The sequence below is a fragment of the Vulpes lagopus genome, chromosome 10, assembly GCF_018345385.1.
Source record: "Vulpes lagopus strain Blue_001 chromosome 10, ASM1834538v1, whole genome shotgun sequence".
NCBI lineage: Eukaryota > Metazoa > Chordata > Mammalia > Carnivora > Canidae > Vulpes > Vulpes lagopus.
Genome location: NC_054833.1, coordinates 42,696,845 through 42,715,326, shown reverse-complemented (window position 1 = coordinate 42,715,326; position 18,482 = coordinate 42,696,845). Strand labels below are relative to the sequence as shown.

General features: G+C 43.6%; 1 protein-coding gene across 1 annotated transcript in view; it reads left to right on the top strand.

Annotated features, from left to right (window-relative positions):
* The first annotated feature begins 15,803 nt into the window (after nucleotides 1–15,803).
* Nucleotides 15,804–18,482, top strand: part of PAFAH1B2 (platelet activating factor acetylhydrolase 1b catalytic subunit 2) — a 36,237-nt gene continuing 33,558 nt past the window's right edge. Inside the window, exon 1 of the mRNA XM_041771030.1 lies at nucleotides 15,804–15,954. The gene's annotated coding sequence lies outside the window, so the exon portion shown is untranslated. The remainder of the gene's footprint in view (nucleotides 15,955–18,482) is intronic.

The following is an 18,482-nucleotide window of genomic DNA, read 5'->3' as shown; positions in this document are numbered from 1 at the left end:
GATACACTGAGTGAAAAAGCCAGACACAAAATGATAAATACTGTATGATTCCATTTATGTAGGAGGCACCTAGCATCATCAAATTTAGAGAGATAGAGAATAGAATGGTGGTTGATGGTGGCTGGGAGTGGGTGGTTGGTGGAGTAAGGAGTTATTATATAATAGAATATCAGTTTGGGAAAATGAAAAAGTTCTGGAGATGGATGGTGGTGATGATTTCACAACAATATGAATGTACTTCAAGCCATGGAACTGTATACCTAAAAATGGTTAAAATGGAAATAGTAAGTATATTTTACAAAAAAAAAAAAAACACACACACACACACATTCCCATAAGAGAAATTGGATCTTCTTCTTACACTTCTTACACTTCTTACACTTCTTACATCTTAAGGTTCTTTAATGATTTCCACATGCACTTAGCATGAATTGTAGAGGCCCCGTATTACCTGGCCAACTTCATTTCACCAACCTCATTTTGGGAAGGAAGGAAAGGAGGAAGGGAGGGAGAGTGGGTGGAAGGAAGGAAGGAAGTAGCAAGGGAGGGATAGATCAGAGCTGAGATTCAAATCCAGGTCTCCTGACTCTCAATGATATAATCTGTCTACTATAATTGCCTGTATCACATATTTGTAAGCTAAACTTTATCAGCTAATTAACACCTTAGAAAAAATATTTTAGGCAGAAGCTATCCAATGTGACATCTTGCTGAGAATTGGGTCCTTACCTACATAACATGATAGCCTTTTCATGAAGAAAGAGATCCCAAGCAGGGATTACTGCCAGCAAAGCAGGGTAGGGGGCTGTCACCTTCTCTCATTCTTTCCAGCTGGGGAAGCAGGGAAAGCTTTACAGAGGAAGGGCTGTCACAACTAAGCAAAACTTTAAGGAGCAGTAGGATTTCCAAGGCTAAAGGATGGGGGAAGGGGGACTTTCAAGGTAGAAGACAGCCAGAGCAAAGGCATGGGAAAATGAGTGGTGGGGTCTGCTGGAGGCATGGCAGGTCTATGGAGTGGCCAGAGCAGGTAAGCTATGAACTTTGTGGTGGGGGGGTGGGGAGGACATGACACTGAAGAGGCAGTTTGAGACCTAAAAGGGAGCAGAAAACAAAAGCCACAATAAGGGACACCTGGATGGCTCAGTCAGTTAAGCATCCAATTCTTAATTTGGACTCAGGTCATGATCTCAGGGTCCTGAGATTGAGTCCTGCATCAGGGTGGTACTGGCCATGGAGACTGCTTGTCCCTCTCTGTCTGCTTTTCCCCTTGCTTGGTCTCTCTCTCTCATAAATACATACATGCATACATACATACATACATACATACAAACATAAAATCTTTTTAAAAAGCCACACTAAGGAAACTGGACTTTAAGAGAAAAAGAGCAAGTCCCTGCAGTGCAGACCTGGAGCTCAGGAACCCCGAGAGTTTACGGTAGAGGGAGAGGACCATGATCATGAGCTGAATACCCAGCACCAGAGCATTTGGGTGCTCAGGGAAGTGAAGAGAGAAATGTGAGAAGTAGAGAGGTCTTTTCCTGGACTATACTCAGGGAAATTAAGGGCAGGGGGCAGAGGTGGGCCTTAAGTAACTCTAATAGAGTTCAGTGAACTGTAAGGAGTGTAGCTCAGCTTAATGAAAAAAAGTAGTGGGGGGCGGGGATTGTAGAAGGTGGAGCCAATGTTAGGGAGGCCCATTATTCAAGAATAAAAGCAAAGACAAAAGTCTTTGAGGTTCCCGGAAACCATCGTAGAGGCAGCAAGAAACCACCAACAAGGCACTGCTACTATACAAACTATAAAGTTCATCTTTGTAACTTTCTCATCTGTGTTAGTTGCCTTATCTCTTGTCAGCTTTCTTTTAGTGGTTTTGCAGGAAAATCTGCACGGTGGAAAGGTCTTGTGGCATGTCTTGGGAAGTGAGTGGGAAGGGAAGTTGGTTTGACTATGCCCACCTTCAGAGTCAGGGGAGAGGAAATAAACCCAAGGAGAGGGGGACTGGTAGTGGGGTAAGTTCCACAAGCAAAAGCTCATTTAAAAAAAAGATTTATTTATTTGAGAGAGAGAGAGTGGCGGGGAGGGACAGAAGGAGAAAATCTCAAACTCCCTGCTGAGCTTGGAGCCTGACATAGGGCTCAATTTTATGACCCTGAGATCATGACCTGAGTCAAAATCAAGAGCTGGTTGTTTAACCAATGGAGCCTTCCAGATACCCCACAAAAACACATTTTAGAAAGCATCTGCTTTGGGTTGATGCAAGGAGGTGCAGATTGCAACAAAACAAACAACCTCAAGTTGCCACCAGCCTGAGCCACCATCATCTTACCTGGGCCACTGCCATAACCCACAACTGGTCTCTCTGCTCCTACCCTTTCTCTCCCTGTGCTGTCAACTCTCAGCCCAGAAGCTTGAGGAATCCTTTTAAAATTAAAGATGGCTCATGCTCCTCCTCAAAACCCTACAGTGTTTCCCCATTGTACTCAGGATATCAGTCAAAGTCCTGCCCCTAGATCTGCAAAGCCCTTCATTTTCTGGCTCCATCACTCCTCCTTCCTGTTTCCAACCATGCCTACTATTCTCACTCCACCCTGGCCACCCTGGCCACCTTGTTGCTCCTCAGATATGCAGGCCTGCACTCTCCTCAGAGCCTTGTCAGTTGCTATTCCCTCTGCCTGGAATGTTCTTCCACCAGAGATCTGCACAGATAACTCACTTCTTTTCCCAATGTTGCCTTCTCAAATGACGCTTTCCTTGAGCAAATGGAAGTCATGCCACCTCCACCATCCTACCACTCCCAGCCCTCCCTACCACTTTATGGCTCTCCTGTATTTCTGTAGTACACATCTCTGAACATACTAGGTCCTTGACTTAGTTTTGATTATGACGATATATAAAGTTTGGTACTTTTCCCCGCTAGAATGTAAGCTTTGAGAGGGCAGGGATCCTTTGTAGCCCAAAGCCCTAGAAAGTGGACTGGCACATGGGAGCTTTCCCTAAGCTTTTGTGAAAGAATGGAGCAGATGAAAAAAAAAAAAAAAAAAAAAAAGAATGGAGCAGATGAGAAGGTATGGATTTTTGGCTCTGTGATCACCTAGAAAGATCTCTAGGAGTGACATACAAAGCTCTGATCTTGGTCTCAGCTGTTTTATTCTTTTGGTTGAAGAAATACAAAGTATGCTTGCCAAAGAGCTATTAGTAACGAGGGCTAGCTAATAATGGAATGTACCACCTAAAAAGTGAGCTCCCTGTCAAGTGGTCACTTAAATCAGAATTTGAGTAAATATCTGTAAGCAGTGCTATAAATAGATGTCTACGTCACTTCTAACCTGAGAGTCCCTGCAACTCTAAAGTTCCCTGATAAATACAAATCAAAACCACAATGAGATACACCTCATACCAGTCAGAATAGCTAAAATGAACAAGTCAGGAAATGGCAGATGTTGGCGAGGATGCAGAGAAAGGGGAATCCTTTTAGACTGTTGTTAGGAATGCAAGCTGGGGCAGCTACTCTGGAAAACAGTATGGAGGTTCCTCAAAAAGTTGAAAATAGAGCTACCCCATGACCCAGCAATTACCCTACTGGGTATTTACCCCCAAAGACACAAGTGTAGTGATCCAAAGGGGCACCTGCACCCCAATGTTTATAGCAGCAATGTCCACAATAGCCAAACTATAGAAAGAGCCCAGATGTCCAATGACAGATGAGTGAATAAAGATGTTACAATGGAATACTACTCAGCTGTTAAAAAATGAAATCTTGCCATTTGCAACGACGTGGATGGAACTAGAAGATAGTCTGCTAGGCGAAATAAGCCAAGTCAGAGAAAGACAATTATCATATGATCCTCACTCATATGTGAAATTTAAGAAACAAAATAGAGGATCATAGGGGAAGAGAAGAAAAAATAAAACAAGATGGAATCAGAGAGTGGGACAAACCATAAGACACTCTCAGTCATAGGAAACAGACAGGGTCGCTGGAGGGCAGGGGAGTGGAGAGACAGGGTAACTGGGTGATGGATATTAAGGAGGGCATGTGTTGTGATGAGCACTAGGTGTTATACAAGACTGATGAATCTGGATGCCTGGGTGGCTCAGTGGTTGTGTGTCTGCCTTCGGCTCAGGGCGTGATCCTGGAGACCCAGGATTGAGTCCCACGTTAGGCTCCCTGCATGGAGCCTGCTTCTCCCTCTGCCTATGTCTCTGCCTCTCTCTCTCATGAATAAATAAATAAAATCTTAAAAAAAAAAAAAGACTGATGAATCAGTAACCTCTACCTCTGAAACCATTAATACACTATATGTTAATTTTTTAAAAATTATAAAGTTCCCTGATAGTGGCTGCGTTACTGCTTCTACTTAAAAACCAACAGAAGCTTCTCATGCCTACCTAAGTAACCCACTTTCCTAGTTTCAAGCCTCTGCTGAGTTGCATCTCATTCTTTTTTTTTTCAGCACTTTGAGAAGCTTTTCTCATCCCACACAGAGGCTGTGCCTATCCTTCGGTAGTTTGAAGTTTAAATACCATACACTTCAAATTCAGACAGAACTGCCTCTGAATTCCAGGCCCACCACTTGTGGTGTGGCTTTTCGTAACTGATCTGACTTCTTTCAGCTTCAGTGTTTATCATAAAATAAAGAAGATAGTGATGAGGACATGTGTTTTGAGGATTAATATCATGTGGAAGTTCCCAGGACTGTGCTACTCAGTGCTGTCACCTTCCTTCTGTGTGGGTCTCTCTCTTCTGCCAGGGCCATACTATTCAGTACCTGGTTGCTTCTGAATTGTTTCACCAGTTTCATTTTATTTTCCCTGCTAGATTATTACAGAATTGTGGGCTCTCCAGGCAGGTTCAAAAGCTTAAACTCTCTCCCCTGTAGTTCTCACCTATCAAATGAGAGAGCTGGACCAAATAATCCTTTTAATTACAAATACTATTGTTTCAATATGCCGTTTGCATCCCTGAGGCAGCTAACAGTCTGACTACATTTTGGTGTTTAACAACTATCTGTTAACTGAATAACTGAAATCTCTTCATTATTCTTTTGCTATTCTCTATTTGCAGTAGCCATAAACAATATAATAGTATTTTATAAAGATCAACTATGATTATGTATATGAAAGTATTTTTTTAGGGGCGCCTGACAGGCTCAGTCGGTAAAGCAAGCAACTCTTGATCTTGGGGTGGTAGGTTCGAGCTCCGCATTGAGTGTGGAGATTACATAAAAATAAAATATTTTTTAAAATGTATTTTTAAAATTTGAGGTTATAATTGAATCTCTCTCCATATGTGTGTGTGTGTATATATGTATACATATATACACACTACATATATATATACAAACTATATATATATATATATACACACACACACACTATAGTATGTGTATTTTTGTGATAGTATTAGAAGTAGTGGTAGGAGAGGTAGTGGTAATAGACCATCTATTATTTGAGGCAATTCTAATTTATTCGGTAATGTAAGGGTGAGGCTGGTCTAATGTGACCTAGGGACCAACTTATGTTTGTTTAGGATGATTCTCTCTGATGGCAGAGAAGGCTCCTGTCACTGGTAAATTATTACTTATTTGTTTTACAACACTTGTGTACAAAACTCATGCTCTAGGTTAGACAGTGTGAAGAAAGTAAAGCTGATTTGGGCATGATGCCCATCTGGCCAGAGAGTCAGCTAATATGAGGTCATTGCCAAAATATTTTAGTCTTGAGAGATCTTAAGAAAGGGAGATTTTTTAAAAAGGGGGGGAGATTTTGCTAGTGCTGCCTCTTCTGCTTCAAGCCTTTAATTATAGTGCATCCTCTGCTTCTTCCCTTTATCCTCCCTGCTTCAGACCTGGCAACCTCTATTCATTCTTTAAGATTCAGCTCAGGTGCAGAATGCTTCCCCAGCCCCCACTCCCCACCTTACCATCACATAACTAAAGGCCTATTTGTACTAGTCCTTTTACCAAGAACATGATGTTCAGCTATCAAGAAATACAAGGGCATACTGAAAAGCAAAAAACACAGTTTGAAGAGACAGAGCAAGCATCCATCCTGACATTGCACGGTGTCATTATCAGACCAGGAATTTTAAATGACTATTCTTTTAAATATTCTTTTATTTAGTTATTCATGAGAATACACAGAGAGGAGAGAGAGAGAGACAGAGGGAGAAGCAGGCTCCATACAGGGAGCCGGACGTGGGACTCGATCTCCAGGATCATGCTCTGGGCTGAAGGCGGTGCTAAACCACTGAGCCACCTGGGCTGTCCTTAAATGACTATTCTTAATGCCCTAAAGGCTCAAAAAGAGAAAGTAAACAGTGTGCAAGAACAGGTAGGTAATATGAGCAGAGAGATGGTAATCCTAAGAAAGAACCAAAAAGAAATACTAGAAGTCAAAAACAAAAATGAAGACTGCTTTTTATGGGCTTATTAGTAGACTGGATACAGCGGATAAAAGAATCTCTGAGCTTGAGGATTTTTTACTGATACCACCAAGGGCAGATAGTCTCTCCTCTGCTGTCCTGCCCACTGCTCCCTTGCACTGTGCACAATAAACTTTTATCTCTTAAAAAAAAAAAAAACTAAAAAGCAAGAGAACAAAGGATAAAAAAAAACAAACACAGAACATCCCAGTACTGTGGGACAACTACCAAAGATATAACATATGCATAATGGGAGTATCAGAAGGAGAAGAAAGAAAGAAAGGAATAGAAGAAATGTTTGAAACCATAATTACTGAGAACTTCTCCAAATTAGTGTCAGCCACCAAACCACAGATCCAGGAAACTCCGAGAACAGCAAGCAGGATAAGTGCCAAAAAAAACTACATATAGGCATATTATTTTCAAACTATAGAAAATCGAAGATAAAGAAAAATGCAAAGCTAGAAGCTAGAAGGTAACACAAGAGGAAACCCAGATGACCTTGAGTATGTCGATGATTTATTAGATACAAAACCAGAGGCAAAAAACAGATTGCAAACATGCATATGAAAAATGCTCCACTGTATGCCATCAGAGAAGTGCAAATTAAAGCAATGATATTTTACCACACATCTATTAGAATAAAAATCCAGAACATAGACATCACCAAATGCCAAATGCTGGTGAAGATGCGGAGCAGTAGGAACTCTCATCCATTGCTGGTGAAAACACAAAATGGTACGACCACGTTGTAAGACGGTTTGGTTGGTTTTTGATGTCTTTTTGGTTTGGGGGTTTGTTTGTTTTGTTTTCACAAAACCAAACATACTCTTACCATACATTGCATTTTTAACATTTGCCCAAATAAGTTGAAAGCAACCGCATGAAAACCTGCACATGAATGTTTATAGCAGCGTTGTTCATAATTGCTAAAACTTGGAAGCAACCAAGATCTCCTTTAGTAGGTAAATGAACAAGCTATGGTACATCCAGACAATGAAATATTATTCAGGGCTAAAAAGAAATTAGCCATCAAGCCATGAGTGGAAACCTAGATGCATATTACTAAGTGAAGCAAGTTAACCTGAAAAGGCCACACACTCTATGATTCCAACTATATGACATTTAGAAAATGCATACCTATGGAGGCATTAAAAAAAAAATCAGTGGTCGCCAGGGTTTGGGGTTGGAGGGAGGGATGAATAGGAGGAGCACAGAGGATTTTGAGGCCAGTGAAAATACTCTGAGATACTGGAATGGTAGATACATATCATTATTCATTTGTCAATGTTCAACAGTGAACCTTAAAGTAAATAAACCATGTACTTTGAATGATAATGATGTATCAGTGTAGGTTTATCAATTGTCACAAATGTACAACTCTGATGGGGAATGTTGAGAATGGGGAGGTTGTACAGGGCAGAAGGTATATGGGAAATGTCTGTACTTTCCCCTATTTCAATTTTGCTGTGAACCTAAAACTTCTCTTTAAATAATAATCTTAAAAAAAAAAAAAAGATTCAGTTCAGGCATCATTTTCTCCCAGAAGCCTTTTCTGATCACCCCACCTCCAGGTAGGGCTAAATACTTGTCTTTTTCATATCTCAGAGTATTCAATGGTCTCCTCTATCATTGCATATTATATGAAAATCATTTGTCTTTATATCCGTCTGTATCTATGACTAGTCCGTGAGTTCCTTATGGGGCGGGATGTTACCTTAATCATATTTTCTCCCCATGGTTTAGTAGTATGCCTGGGACATAGTAAGAATTCAGTAAGTATCTACTGAAGTGAAAGAAATGTAATGTCAATGATTTGGGCATTGCCTTTAAGAATATCCAGCTTTTTTATTTTTTATTTATTTTTAAATTTAAAGATTGGTTGATTGATGATAGACCTAGAGAGAGAGAGAGAGAGGCAGAGACACAGGAGGAAGGAGAAGCAGGCTCCATGCTGGAAGCCCGATGCGGGACTCGATCCCGGGACTCCAGGATTGCGCCCTGTGCCAAAAGCAAGCGTTAAACCGCTGAGCCACCCAGGGATCCCCTATTTTTAAATCTAATTTTTAGATTTTTATTTAAATTCAATTAACCTATAATGAATTATTAGTTTCAGAGATAGATTCAGTGTTCTTATATAACACCCAGTGTTCAATACATCATGTGCTGTCCTTAATGCCCATCACCCAGTTACCCTGTCCACTCACCTGCCTCCCCTCCAGTGACCTGTTTGTTTCCTATGATTAAGAGTGTCTTATGGTTTGTCTCCCTTTCTGATTTCATTTTTACTTTTTTGTCTCTTCTCCTATGATCCTCTGTTTTGTTTCTTAAATACCACATATGAGTGAAATCATATAATTGCTTTTCTCTGAATGACTTAATTCGCTCAGCAAAATACCGCGTAGCTTCATACATGTCATGGTAAATGGCAAGATTTCATTTTTTGATGGCTGAGTAATATTCCATTGTGTATATTCCCACGTCTTCTTTGTCCATTCGTCTGTTGATGGACGCCTGGGCTCTTTACATAGTTTGGCTAATGTGGACATTGCTACTGTGAACATTGGGGTGCAAGTGCCCCTTCAGATCACTACATTTGTATCTTTGGAAGAATATCCAGCTTTTAAAGCATAACTGTTTGCCAGCATTAAGTTAGACTATGCCAGGTTAACTCCTGAGTTTCAACTTCCCACTGCATTGCCAGTCTTTTAGGATTCCTGTTCTTGAATCCTATTCCTGACTTTACTTCCAGCATCTGTTCCTCTAAGCTTTTACGATCTCCTTTCCTGAGGCCTGAAAATTGAGCATGACTTTATTTATCCATCATTTACCAAAAAATATTCATTGTGCCACACTCTTCCTGGCACTGGAGTTACAAGGAGAAATGAGACAAGGCTCTTGCCCTAGAACTCATAGTGAAATACGGAAAGAGACTTATAAACAAAGGGTTCAAAGGGGGAGATGCATACTACAGTAGAAACATCCATGTTCTCTCGGCTTCAGAATTCAGGGTTTTATCTTGAAAGAGAGCCTAAAAATCCATGATACAAGGATTTGTCATTTTAATAAGGTGGAAATTTGAATGAAACACTCTTCAAGGTTGGTGGGCAATGAAAACAAAGCACTTAGCCAGAAATCAAGACCCAGATGCCTAGATAGGGTGTACATTTCAGCCTGGCATTGGGGTTTTTTACTCCTCCTCAAGCATAGTGTTACAGTCACAACAGAGATCAAATGATTGCTTAAAAATTTCAAGAACATTTCATCAGAAAATTATATGCTATTATGTGGTTCTCAAAAATGAAGAGTTCTTAAAGACCACCATTTTCTCATAAATGTCAAGAATATATATACCTAAGGATAAACTTATCAAATATATAAACCTACACCCTACAAGCTACAAATTATTGCTGAGAGAAATTTAAGAAGATCTAAAACAATGGCACAGTAAACAGTAATCATCAGTCAGGGGTGCCTGGCTGGCTCAGTCAGTGGAGCATTCGATTCTCGATCTCAGGGTTGTGAGTTTCAGTCCCAGTAGGGTGTAGATATTACTTAAAAATAAAATCTTTAAGGGGCGCCTGGGTGGCTCAGTGGGTTAAGTGTCTGCCTTTGATTCAGGTCATGATCTCAGGGTCCTGGGATTGAGTCCAGGGTCCTGCTCCCTGCTCAGCAGGGAGTCTGCTTCTCTTCTACCTCACCCCTCCTTCCTGCTTGTGTGCATGCTCTCTCTCTCAAATAAATAAAATCTTAAAAAAAAGAAAGAAAATTAAAACTCTACACTTGTCTTGATGAGCACTGAATTATACATGAAATTGCTGAATCACTATATTGTATGCCTGAAATGAATATAGCACTGTATGTTAACTATACTGGAATTAAAATAAAGTAATAATAATAAAAAAGAAAACTCAAGCTAAGGATTGGGAGAAAAAGGTTTGAAATACATATATTTGACAAAGGCTTTATAGTCAGAATATAAAAGAACTTTTACAACTCAGTAATAAGACTAGGCTACATATATATGTATATAACTAGGGGTTTTTTTTATTTATTTTTTTTTTATTTTTTTTTTATTATGATAGTCACAGAGAGAGAGAGAGAGGCAGAGACATAGGCAGAGGGAGAAGCAGGCTCCATGCACCGGGAGCCTGATGTGGGATTCGATCCCGGGTCTCCAGGATCGCGCCCTGGGCCAAAGGCAGGCGCCAAACCGCTGCGCCACCCAGGGATCCCACTAGGTTTTTTTTTTTAATGAGTGAAAGAGTTGAACAAGCACTTTGCCATATATATGTATGTAAATGGACAAAAAGAATATGAAAAGATGCTTAATATTTTTTTTAAGATTTATTTATTCATGAGAGACACAGAGAGAGAGAGAGAGAGGCAGAGACACAGGCAGAGAGAGAAGCACGCCCCATGCAGGGAGCCCTACTTGGGACTCTATCCTGGGTCTCCAGGATCACACCTAAGGCCGAAGGTGGCGCTAAACCGCTGAGCCACCCGGGCTGCCTGATGCTTAATATTATTAATAATCAGGGAAATACAAATTAAAAATCACAATGAGGCATTACTACATACCCACTAGAATGGCTAACATTAAAAAGATTGACAATATCATGTGTTGTCAAGGATGCAGAACAACTAGAAATCTCACACTTCTTGTGGGGGTATAAAATGATAAACCACTTTGAAAAGCAGTTGGGCAGTATATTATCATGGGAAACATGCACTTGTAATATGCCTAGCAATTCTGTTCCTAGATGTTTGTCAAAAAATGTGAAAATACATATTTGCCCAAAGACTTCTATAGGAACTTTCATCTTAGTTTTATTCATAATTAGCAAAACGTGGCGCAGCGGTTTAGTGCCGCCTGCAGCCCTGGGTGTGATCCTGGAGACCCTGGATCGAGTCCCACGTCGGGCTCTCTGCATGGAGCCTGCTTCTCCCTCTGCCTGTGACTCTGCCTCTTTCTCTCTGTGTCTCTATGAGTAAATAAATAAAATCTTGAAAAAAAAAAAAAAACTAGAAACAAACCAAATGTTAACAGTTGATTGGATAAAAAAATTGTAGACTAGCCATAAATATTATTTGGCAATAAAAATGAATGAACTACTAATATATATATAAAACAACACAGATGAATCTCAAAAATGTTAAACAGAAGAAGCCAGAAACCAAAGAGTACCTACTGTATGATTCCATTTCTACAAAATTGTAGAAAAGGCAAAAACTAAAGTGGCAGAAAGCAAATCAATGTTGGTTATGTCAGAATGACTCAGGCAACTTGAATAGGATCCCACTTCCTAAAGTTAGGACAATATGATTATCAATAAGCTTATAATTACAATGGAATAAAACACTCAAATTTGTTTCAATTTCAATCCATGAGCTTGTAACGATACTAAAACATACACACATGTTGTTTACAAAAATAAGGCTGTGACAAATTAACAATTGTCAGTGGTAGAAACAAAAATGTTGTCATAATACTGTATATTTTTTTTACTATATTTCTAATAACATTTGGCCTGACCTCAGAGATCTTAAAATTAAGAAATATTTATTGAGGGGCACCTAGGTGGCTCAGTCGGGTAAGTGTCCAAGTCTTAGTTTCAGCTCAGGTCATAATCTCAGGGTCCTGGGGTGAGCCCCACATAAATAAATCTTTTTTTAATTTTTATTTATTTTTTTTTTAAAGATTTTTTTTTTTTTTTTTTTTTTATGATAGTCACAGAGAGAGAGAGAGAGAGGCAGAGACACAGGCAGAGGGAGAAGCAGGCTCCATACACCGGGAGCCCGACGTGGGATTCGATCCCGGGTCTCCAGGATCGCGCCCTGGGCCAAAGGCAGGCGCCAAACTGCTGCGCCACCCAGGGATCCCTAAATCTTTTTTTTTTAAAGGAAATATTGAATATATGGTTGAGACAAATGAAAATGTGTTTGTGAGGATGTAAACAAACTTGTTTTCTTCTCTTAAAACTTTTTTAGATTTTATTTATTTCTTTGACAGAGAGAGGAAAGGAGAGAGAGTATGAGCAAGGGGAGTGGCAGAGGGAGAGGGAGAAGCAGGCTCCCAGCCGAGCAGGGAGCCCAACATGGGGCTCGATCCCAGGACCCCAGAATTATAACCTGAGCTGAAGGCAGACACTTAACCACTGAGCCACCCAGGCGCCCATCAAAACATTTTTTAATGTTGTTTTAACAATACACAACACTTTGAAACTCTTTATTTTTTTTTAAAGATTTATTTATTTATTTATTCATGATAGATACAGAGAGGCAGAGACACAGGAGGAGGGAGAAGCAGGCTCCATGCTGAGATCCCGACATGGGACTCGATCCCAGGACTCCAGGATCGCACCCTGGGCCAAAGGCAGGTGCTAAACCGCTGACCCACCCAGGGATCCCCTGAAACTCTTTATGAACCATCTGATCTTGGGTTCTACCCACAGAAATTCCCTGAATTCACACCACGTGTTCATTGTCAGTCCAAATAGATTTCCCTCCCTCTTTTCACGTTAGAAATGCCAGGTCCAAAAAAAAGAAAGAAAAAAAGAAATGCCAGGTCCTCTGAAACCTCTGTTTCATTACTATTAGTAATGAAATGCCAAGCAGTCTTCTAAATTCCAGGCCACTTGGGTAGTATTTTGACACTTCTCATTCTCAAAAGTCCTAGATCTACATTAGATCACTTTTACTTTTGCCCATTTGAGGACTCCATTGAGGCCACAGACATTTTGTCAGGATTTATATATATCCTCCCTTTAGGGTGGCATTTAATCAATGGGGAAACCAGACTAAAGAATCTGGATGGATTCATATAACCCATCATTATTAGTGGAAAAACAACTTGAAGCACAAGCTCTCCTGATAGTTTTCTTTTTTCTTTTTATTCTATTAAATTTTTTTTTTCTCCTGATAGTTTTCAATCAATTTGTCTCATAATCAGAAACGTTGTTTTTCCCTACCACCAACTGGGACTGAATGGAAAACACAGATTCTGAATGGGACCCAGAGGGGAAAGGGGACGTTGTATGTGGGAAGTGAGGAGGAGTGAGATAGGATGCAGCTGCTACCAGAATTAAATTAGCGATGTAAGTTTCTGAATATAACTGGAAGGTGGAAATTTAGAGCTAGAAAGGACCTTAGCAATCATCTAGTCCATTCTTTTTGTCTTACAGACTAAGAAACAAAGGCTTGAAGAAGTAAAATAGCAGTAGCTGGCAGAAAAGAACCCAGGGCACCCTGAAGCCTCCTTCAGGGCCCTTTGCACTGTACCACCTTCCTATTTCTGAAAATGATCTATTTTGGGGCCCCTGGGTGGCTCAGTCAGTTCAGGGACTGCCTTCATCTCAGGTCATGATCCCAGAGTCCTGGGATCCTAGAATCTTGACTGGAGTCAGGCTCCCCGCTTTCTAGGAGTCTGCTTCTCCCTCTCCTTCTGCCCCTGCCCCTCCCTCTTCTCTTACTCCCCTCCCCCTTCGCTCCTCCCCCTGCTCCAACATGTCCTTGGGCTCGCTCTCTGAAATAAATAAAATCTAAATGAAGAAGAAGAAGAAAGAAGAAGAAAGGAAGAAAGAAAGAAGAAAGAAGAAAGAAGAAGAAGAAAAGAAAATGGGTGCACCTGGGTGGCTCAGTCCATTGAGTGTCTGTCTGCCTTTGGCTGGGGTCATGACCTCAGGGTCCCAGGATCAAGCTCCACCTGGGCTCCCTGCTGAGCAGGAGTCTGCTTCTCCCTCTCCCCCTACCCCTCCCCCTCCACTGATGTTCTCTCTCTCTCTCAAATAAATAGATAAAATCAAAAGAAAGGAAGGAGAAAGAAAGAAAGATCTCTTTAGAAAGCTAGAACTGACAAATTCAGGAAACAAGCTCTTCATAGATTTCAGGGTTCAGTAACACTGAGGTTTTGTCCCACCACTAAAAACTGCCTGAGCTGAAAGGTATTTAAATATTTGCACAAACTAGTTTAACTGGGTCTAGTATTTCCTAGGGGTACACCTCCCTTGTTTGTGCTTTTTAATTAAAAAGTTGAAAACAAAAAAGTAGAAAGATAGGCCATGGGTTCCACACAGGCACAAATTCAACCCTTGATCATTCATTCCTCATTCAGCAATACCTAACGCCTACCGTGAATGAGGCACCGTGCCAGGTGCTGGGAATCCACAGAACACAGTCCCTGCTCCCTCGGAGCTTACACTATGGCAGTGACAGTATTAAAGTACTAATTACATCAAAGTGTGTTGAGTGTTACAATTGGGGAAACGCCAGATTCTACGGATTTATCCCTGGAGAATAATTTCAAGCCGTTCCTCTTCTGTTATCAACATATTTCCCGGCTGCCTCTTGAGTTCCCCAAACATGAATTCTTTTCAATAAAACACGTAACACGCACTCACTGAGCGCGTGGACGGGTGTTCCCAAACAGCGTGCAAACATCTGCAAGAAAATTCCACGGTAAATTAGCGACGTAAAAACCATCCTATTCCAAGGACACAATTATTTTTGGATCACACATGCCTGATAAATGTAGTATCCCTTGGCAGCACAGGTGAGCTGGAAAACTATTTCATCATCTTGATTTTTTTCATAGTACTCTGAGCAGGTTTTTGTCAGCGAAATTACCGGCCGTGCCCCTGCCCCCCATCATTTCAGAGCGCTGGAAGGCTCTTCGGGCCACCTGGCGAAGGTTCCATCCTTAAAGGGCCAGCTCACGGCTGTGCGCTACCAGTCCTTTCGCGGCAGCGAGCCCGCCTACATCCTCTCTACTCTCATAGATCCCGCGCTTAAAATAGCATTTAGCATCTGCTCTTTTCAGCGTTGACTTTGTATATGGGTGCGCCTTCCCCTAATGTGGACGGAGTGTTAAGGAAAACACGGACCCGCCAGCCCCCTACGGTGTCACCTTAAGAGGCGGCCCCCCCCACCCCCGTGGCCCCCCCACCCCATTCACCCCAGAAATTCTCCTTATGTAGCAGACTGTCTCATTAACCTTGAGGCCCCGTTTCCCTCCCAGCTGCAGCAATCTGGTTTATTCCACGGGGTGGAGAAAGAAGCCAGGTTGGCGGGGTGGGAGGAATGGCGTCAGTGTGAGGTCACGCCACATTGTCCCGAATGGCATCTCCCCTCCGCGGCGACAGTAACGCGGGGTCGAGGGATGCGGCTGGAGGAAAGAGCGTGTGCCCCTTGCGCAGACCACGCGCCAAGAGAGGGCAGGACGCAGAACGATGCGGGGACCGTCGCGGGGCGTGGCGGGGCACCTGAGCGCCAGCAGCCAGCGCCCCGCAGGCGGGGGAAGGCGGGCAGCCGCCAGCCACGCGGAGGCCGCGCAGGATGGGGCGGGACTTCCGGAAGCCATTGGCTTGAGTGGCAGGGGAACCGGAAGTGGGGGCGCTGCTGCTGCCGCTGCTGCTGGTGCTGGGGCCCGAGGAGGGACGCGCCGGAGCGGGGCCGCCGGGACTGAGCGAGCGACAGACGCGCCACCCGCCGACGCCGCAGCCGCTTGGGGCCCGCACGGACCCTCTGCCTGAGTGAGTGCAGCCGGGGTCGCGGGGAACCGGCGGCGTAGCGGCGGGGGTCGGGAAGGCCTGCGATTTGTTATTGTGAGAGGCCCGCGACCTCCCCTCCCCTCCCCCACCGCCGGCCCCTCCCCCCGCCCGGACCCTCGGGGGCCTCGCGCGCGCCTTCCCCGCGGCCCCCGCACCCCCGCACCCCCCGGCCGCCCGCCGCCGCCTTAGAGCCTCCGGGCGGCACCCCCCCCACCTGCCGCCTGGGCTCGGCCGCCGCCTCTCCCGGGGGAGGGGCGGGGGGGCACCGGGGCGGCGGGCGGCGGCCCCTCCCCGCCCGCCCCCTGCAGCGGGCCTCCCGCTCCCCCGCTCGCCGCGGTCGGCGCCGCCCGCCGCCGTCGTAGCAACTCTTGTGCCTGCGTCTCAGCTGTTGCCTCTTCCCTCCATCCCCGCGCCGGAACCGCCGACCCTCCCTCCGCTGTCGGCGAGGCCTTGAACGGGGCCCAGACCCGTTAGTCGGTGGCCCGTTGGCCGAGCACTTCTTCCTCGCCCCCCCTCCCCCCGCTTTTTGTCGAAAAATTTCAACTCTTTAGAAACTTATCCGTTTCCCCCTGAATGTACTCAAAAACCCGCAGACTGTCACGGCTCCGGAGGGATTCTTGCTTACACGGCCATGCAGCCCCGGCACCTCATTTTAGAAATGAGGCCCAGCGAGGTTGGTTATTCGCGCAAGGTCAACCAGCTGCTTGGAAAGGGCCCGTGGGCAGGTTTTCTCCGGTTTCCTCGGGGGTCGTCGCCTGGTCCACCCGTGCCCGTGGACCAGGTGGAGACCTCCTCGGCCTGCAGGTTTGTGCTGGACCCGTTGCGTGGTCACTGCTGCTCTGCTTCCCATCAGGCTCGCAAGCCAGCGTTGCTTTTCATGATTTACGTTCAGACCTTAAGAAAAGCAAACCCTTGAAGCTTTGGCCCCTTTTTCAGAGCGTATCCGCAGAGAAAGGGGAGACCATCTGCACCCACTCTAGGATCTCATTTTAATGCAGTTTTAAAATCGAGGGCTGAGGATAAAGGTGTCGAGAAAGAGGAAGGGAAAAATACAGAGGATGGTCTCTCCTGGGTATTTGAATTCGGCTTTGCCTCAGATGAGCCTTGTGTCTTTAGATTCTCTTGGGCACATTGTTCTGATATAAAGATTGCCTCCTTGTGGGGGAGCAGGGGAGGAGTAGGAAATCATTGTGCTTTAATTTGTTGGCTTGGGCGGGCGTTTGATAATAAATTATGGATGTGCTGGATCCCCGGGACCCACCCGCCAGCCCACTGAGGCAGGGTGTTCTGGATGAGGCTTTCCTTCCCTTTCAGTATAACCCTGCCCACTCCCTCTGAAACAAAATGAAGAGTCTTAGGTCAGAGTGGACACACTCTCAATCTTTTAATTCTTGGCGCAACTTTTCTCCTCCCTCTGTTTCCTGCTTAAACTAAAGATCCTGCTGAGCCTGAGAATTTATATTTCTTTGTTGTTGGAACTGGCTTCTGATTAAACACGCTACACCAGCTACACCGCATACTGGTGTAAGTATCTAGAGATTCTGGTGTTCACTGTCACGGTTCAAGTTAAGGTAGAAAGAAGATGGAAAATGCAGGAAAATTGGGAAATGCTGTGCAAGTTGCTTACTCCTCATTCTTCCAAAGAATTTACATTTTTTAACGGACAATCCAGATTCCTTGGAATAGAGTCTCTCCTGGTAAATTAACAAAAGTTCTGTTCTTCAGACCTTTATTCTGCTTGGTTTCTCTAACTGAACCTGCTGTTTGTGATCAGAAGTTAGTGACTTATAATAATCCACCACCTCAAAGGGAAAATTATGAATCAAGAAGGTGAGATGGGAGTCAGAATCCACCTCCTTGCTCTTACTTTTTTAATTGTGTTATTGTTTTTACAGCTTCACTATTCCAGATACTCCTCCTGAGGCAGGAAACCCAAAATTATTCAGGTTTTTGTGTCCTATCACAGACTGTACTTTGGATAGCTCCTAATTCATTCCTCATTTCTCTTATAAAGAATACAACAGGGATCCCTGGGTGGCGCAGCGGTTTGGCGCCTGCCTTTGGCCCAGGGCGCGATCCTGGAGACCCGGGATCGAATCCCACATCAGGCTCCCGGTGCATGGAGCCTGCTTCTCCCTCTGCCTATGTCTCTGCATCTCTCTCTCTCTCTCTCTGTGTGACTATCATAAATAAATAAAAAATTAAAAAAAAAAAAAAAGAATACAACAGTTGGGGCACCTGGGTGGCTTAGTGGTTGAGTGTCTGCCTTTGGCTCAGGTCATGATCCTGGGGTCCTGGGATTGAGTCCTGCATCAGGTTTCCAACAGGGAGCCTGCTTCTCTCTCTTTCATGAATAAATAAGTCTTAAAAAAAAAAAAATACAACAGCTTATTTTATTTGAATTCCAAATTGTTTGGATCTTCTAAATGCATAGTCCCCTAGAGTGTACATTTCTAGCCTCATTCTTAGGAGATTGCATGGGTTTGTGGCTCAGTTTTTCTTTACCTGCT